This window comes from Nicotiana sylvestris, chromosome 7 (genome assembly GCF_000393655.2).
Source record: "Nicotiana sylvestris chromosome 7, ASM39365v2, whole genome shotgun sequence".
Taxonomy (NCBI): domain Eukaryota; kingdom Viridiplantae; phylum Streptophyta; class Magnoliopsida; order Solanales; family Solanaceae; genus Nicotiana; species Nicotiana sylvestris.
Window position 1 is genome coordinate 44,917,767 of NC_091063.1, and position 5,675 is coordinate 44,923,441.

At 30.6% G+C, this 5,675-nt stretch overlaps 1 long non-coding RNA gene across 2 annotated transcripts; it reads left to right on the forward strand.

Moving 5' to 3' along the window:
- The first annotated feature begins 2,854 nt into the window (after positions 1 to 2,854).
- Positions 2,855 to 5,044, forward strand: LOC104245768 (uncharacterized). Of its 2 annotated transcripts, XR_011401132.1 has the most exons (5): positions 2,855 to 2,955; positions 3,528 to 3,592; positions 3,999 to 4,051; positions 4,618 to 4,721; positions 4,809 to 5,044. It is a non-coding gene; the product is annotated as an uncharacterized lncRNA (long non-coding RNA). The 2 variants fall into 2 exon arrangements; XR_011401131.1 differs by having other exon boundaries at positions 4,618 to 5,044.
- The last annotated feature ends 631 nt before the right edge of the window (positions 5,045 to 5,675 follow it).

Consider the following 5,675-nt stretch of genomic DNA (forward strand, 5'->3'; position numbering starts at 1 on the left):
TTGTTGTCATGATGATTAAATGATATAGCCACAAATTTATTACTATGATAAAATTTGGTAGCTAATTATACATTTTTTCTACGATTGAAGCTCTCTATAGCGTAAGTAACCTTGTTACCAAACTAAATCTGTTTGAAATTAAATATTGTATCTAAATAGGTATTAATGAGAAACATATATTTTTAGATGTTCCCAAAAATAATAATCGACAAAACATATCTCTTTTGTATATATGTGTATCATATACATATAATACACATATTTTATATACTTGGCTAAGGAATGCAATTAGTTTTACCCAACCGTTCAATTTAATATTTTTCCTAAACTAATTTTCTTCAAGTTTTAAAAATTATGGCAATTTTTAGCTAATAAATAGATATAATTATTTTTTATGAGAAACGGCATATCCACAATTTTATTGATATGATAAAATTTTGTAGCTAATCATTAATTTTTTTCCATGAGTTAAAACTAACCATAAAAATAGTAAACTCTTAGCCACATTAAACTATTGGAATAACATCTTGTAGCTAAATGGATATTTTTGCTTCAAGATATATAAAAAATGTGGAAATAGTTGTTACATTTTTATATAATTTTCATATATTTAATTACATTAAGTATTATGAATTTAATATTGTTGATATCTAAGTCCATAGAAAATTAATTATAATTTTATTAAATAAATATAACTTGTAAGTTCAAATTATAACTAAAAAACAATGAAACTATTTACAATTAATGTGTGAATAAAAATTATATAGAATTTAAACAACTATAATCTTGTAACAAGTTAGAGAAATATTTTAATTAATTAATTTTTAATATAAAGAGTTAGATTTTGGTATAATAGAGAAAAATTAATAATCGTATGCAATTAAAAAATTTATTAAATATATAATTAAAATGTAAACAATACCCTTTAATAATAGATCATTTGTTGTACAACCTGATCTTTCTATAATAGTCATCTTTTAGACCATTATTTCACTGTAACAATAAGTTTTCTTTGGAATTGATTTTTATTTATATTTTTGTAACGACCCGACTGGTCTTTCATGAGTTACTGTTTCGTTTACCCCATTTCTGCTTCTTATTGCCTTATTCGGCTGTATTTTGTATTATCGGGTTGGTTGGCTCGAGTTCGGAGAGGTTTTGGTAAGGCTTGAGATACTTAGTCTCTTTTAAGTGAGCTTAAGTTAAAACAGTCAACCGAATGTTGACTTATGTGTTAAAGGGCTCGGATGTGAGTTCCAATGGTTCGGATAGTTTGGGGAGGTGATTTGAGACTTATGAGCGTGATCAGAACATATTTTGGAGGTTCGGTGAGATTTTGATATAGGGGTCAGAATGGAATTCCGGGAGTTGCAGTAGGTCTGTTGTGTCATTTGGGATGTGTGCACAAAATTTCAGGTCATTCGGACGTGGTTTGGTAGACTTTTTGATTGAAAACAGAATTTAGAAGATTTAGGAATTCTTCCCGGAGTCTGTACACCCCCAGTGAGAACGGGTACCCAGTGTGATATGTGATATAGCCCGAGGGGCTGGTGTTGTTCCATGTTATTGCCCGAGGGGCTGATTCTGTTGATATTGTGCCCGAGGGCGGATTTTATGTGTTTCCCTTTTCTCGCTGCTTTACATTTACTTGTTTAACTGTTAAAAAGGTATTTTTATAAGATTTATTGTTTTATTGCATTTTATTAGTTTTACTCTGCCTCTTTATAGCATGTTGTTGTGTTTTTACGTGATTTCTTATCGCTCAGTCTTCATTTATTGTTATTACTCACTGAGTTGGAGTACTCACTTTACTCCATGTCCCCGGTGTACAGATTCAGGAGCTTCGGGTCCCGTCAGTGAGGGTTGATTTCTCCCAGCAGGCTATTCGGAGTCCACTAGGTAGCTGCTCGGCGTTCGCAGCCCAGTGTTTCTCCCTCATATCTTACTTTCTATTCTAGTTTTGTAATAGACTGTATAAACTCTTTCAAACTCTTAGATACATATTTAGATGCTCATGACTGATGACACCCCGATGTCGGGTTGTGTTGGTTTTCGCAAATTGTACTATTTCGCTGTTTTTTTTTTGGGATTTTATCATGTTAATGACTTAAATTGTGCAATTTTAATTGTTAAAATAAATTGGGTGTTATGTATGTCTATAAAATCAATATCTATAAAAGGCAACAAATTGTTAGGGGTTGTTTGATACGATGGATAAGAAAAATAATTCCGAAATAAAAATTTAGTACCGCCATATTCCTTTTTTGGTTACTAATCTTGGGATATGTTATCCCAAGAGTAAAAATGTCAGGATAACTTATATATGCCAGTGGGTAGAATTGTAATCCCAGAATAACTTATCTCATGAAAAGCAGTAAAATTGACAATCCCAAGATTGATACGATATACCAATCAGTCAACAAAAAATAATATTAGGACAATTAATCCTCGCATACCTAATCTCATCATAACTTGTGTTCAAACCAAACGATCCCTTATAGATGTATAAGTATTGCAACTAATTCTAAAAAATATTCTATTTATACTTTAAATGAATATTTTATTACAATTTCATTTTTTCTACAATCTAAACTCAAAACATTATATACACAATAGCTTAGTTCCCATTTTATTTATTTGTTGTTTTGCTAGCAAAATTTTATTATTACTACATTAGTTTTGTTTTTAGTTTTTTACATAATATCGTGTAGGTATTCATTTGTGTGCAAAAGTATATGAAAAGTTAAAGGCAAAGTTACAAATAAAAAATATAAACGAAAAAAAAAAGATTAAAGCCCAAATCTCTCCATTCCCTTAAGACCTAAAATATTTAGACTCCCAACCCATTCCCCCCCAAAAAATATCCGCACATCTCCCGCTCTAACCCTTCCCCACTCTAAGCAACTATCCCTAAAACCCTCGTTCTTCTTGTTTTGGAAAACAGAAATTGTCAAGGTATGGCCACCCTAGTTGTTTTTTTTCCTTCTTAATTATTTCGATTTTTGCCATGCTTTCCTAGGATTCTTGATCGAGAATAGTTCCTTTCACTTTCATCATTACATTATGACAGTGAAATGGCAATCCCGACTTTAGCTATATTGATAAGTGCCAAGAATTTAAAAGATTGCCAAATTCTAAGGAATGAATTAGGAATCTCTCCTATTATGAATGGAGGGCCTTTTTCGTATATTTTAATTCCTATATTTGCCTTTTGTAATCTGTTTAAATTAGTTTGTTGTATGGAAATTAGTAGTTGAATCTTAATTCTGTAGTACTAAGCTTGAACAAGCCTTTTATATTGCCTATATTTGCCTTTTGTAATTTGTTTAAATTAGTTTTTCTATTTTCTTGTATATTGTATATTCTTCATTACCTTCATTTGCGGATTGAGGATCTTAAATGGCTTTTTGGGTTGTACCCAGTTTACAGTTATATGCACATACAAAAAACTATACTAATAAATCTTCTCTATTAGAGTAAGTACTGTTCACAGTTGTAGTTGCTAATATCTATGTGAATAATTGCAGAAAGTAAATGAGTTGGTGAGGCACAATATTCACCCAAACTTGATGATCAGTTGAGTGGATACAGGGTGAGTATATGCATTCATTTGATGTACAACTTACTAAATAAATGGTCATATGGAAATGCATCTTCGCTTCCTATATATTTTTGTACTTCTTGTGGAAGCTAGCAATGATGCAAACAGGTGAAGAAGAGTTGGTTGTTAAGATATTACCATTCCTTTATTTCTAAAACTTCAATTCAACGATTAGGATAAATCCATAACTCCTAAATACTTCTAGAAGCTATCCAATGAATTTATTGAGATGGTGGAAAAACTTCTCAAATATGCCGTATAAATACTCCAACAGCTTATAAGGATGAAATTATGGGATACATTAGCACAACCATTTGTGGGAACATGCTCCAAATTTATGTTGCAGCATGGTGATTAGGTTCATTCTTTTTAACTAAACCCAAATTTGTCTTTTCAGGCACTTGTGTTATGGGCATCAATGTAGAAACAAACAAGTGTAATAATCATGAGGTATGTATGATACTTCACTCTTTCTGAAAACAAAATCAATTGGATATACTGCCTAGTGAAGGATGAAATGTTTACAAAATTCTTGTTAAAATCTTTAGGACTTTTGAAATTTTATTTAGAATAATAATATTTTACTCTAGTAATGTTTGTTATATGAAACGGGTGTGATGTTGAACTGGTTTAGCTTATGCTCTTTTCTTGAGCAGATAAATATGAGAATATAATTTTTTTGGCAGTTACGAACTTAAGAATTTACAAGACTTCAGACTTGAAAACACCTAGTTATCAGATACTAAGAAGAAATGCAACTTATGAGGTTGATAGTATTTTCTTATAGTGTTGTGCTTCAAACTAAGAACTGCTAAATAAGACATGTTTTGAACGGTTTGTAGTTTTTTGGTATATATATTGCACTAATAATCTGAAGGTTTTAAAGAAGCAGGTTGTTGTTTCTGGCAGAATCTTACCCTACAAAAGGAAATGTTATTTAGTTCAAACGTGATTGACAAGTCCCAACTAACTAATGTACTAAACTTATGGTGTGAATGTCATTTTTTTATATACAGGTTAGAATTTATGACTCCATAGTTGTAGAAACAGAAGGTGGCAGTCCTGCAAGATTAAGAGGGTAACATGGCAATCTTGCTGGATCAGGAGGTGGTGTCACCAGGTGAAATAATCGATGGAGTTCTATAAGATCTTATTTTGTTGCATTCTTCTTGATATCCACAAAAACAACAATTTCTTTCACGCACAGGGTACAAATACAATCGGCTAATGTCTTTCAATTCGCTATTGGAACCTGGTATTAGAAAAGCATTGGAGCACTTATGAGTTTTCATTTCTCTTCACTGTCCGCTGATGGTTGCCATCCCTAACCAGACTCACATTAGCTAGTTTTTTTAGAACTTTATTATTCGTGTTGTAAAAGAATTATGTAATGTGGATCTGTATGAAATTATTCTTTTTCTTGTAAAAAATATCGTATGTTTTGAGTATAACAACATTTTAGTATTCTACTTTATCTTGAATGATATTGTTGAACCTTTAATTATTTATTCTTACTAATGTATATCATTTATTTAAAAAAATTAAAAATATTTTGCTAATTTTTTTTATATATTTGATGATATAATATGGATTGTTAGCTACAATACATAAATTCTTGTGGCTAAAGTTGATCATGACAAATTCTTCAGTTTATTGCTACGAAATTATGGAATTCATAGCTAAAAGTATGAATTCTTAGCTACGATATAAAAATTATTGTGGCAAATACTTTAATGTGTTGCTATGAAATTTTGAATTCATAGTTAATCACAAGTACTATTGCTACGGGAATAAATTATAAGTTTAGCCACGAAAGTTGAGCTTGCGTGACAAACAAATTAAATTTTTTGCTACAACACAAAATCTTATGGCTACAATATTAAGATAGCTACAAATTTTATTTGTCATGGCAAAAGAATAAAATCACTTGCTACAAGTATATTTTTTGTGGCAAGATATTTTTACCATTACAGCTACAACATAAAAAAATTTATGGCAATAAGTATTAGTCCTTAGCCATGGATCATGTAAAGTCTGTAACTAACTTTTAGCTACGCTACATTTTGCTACGAAT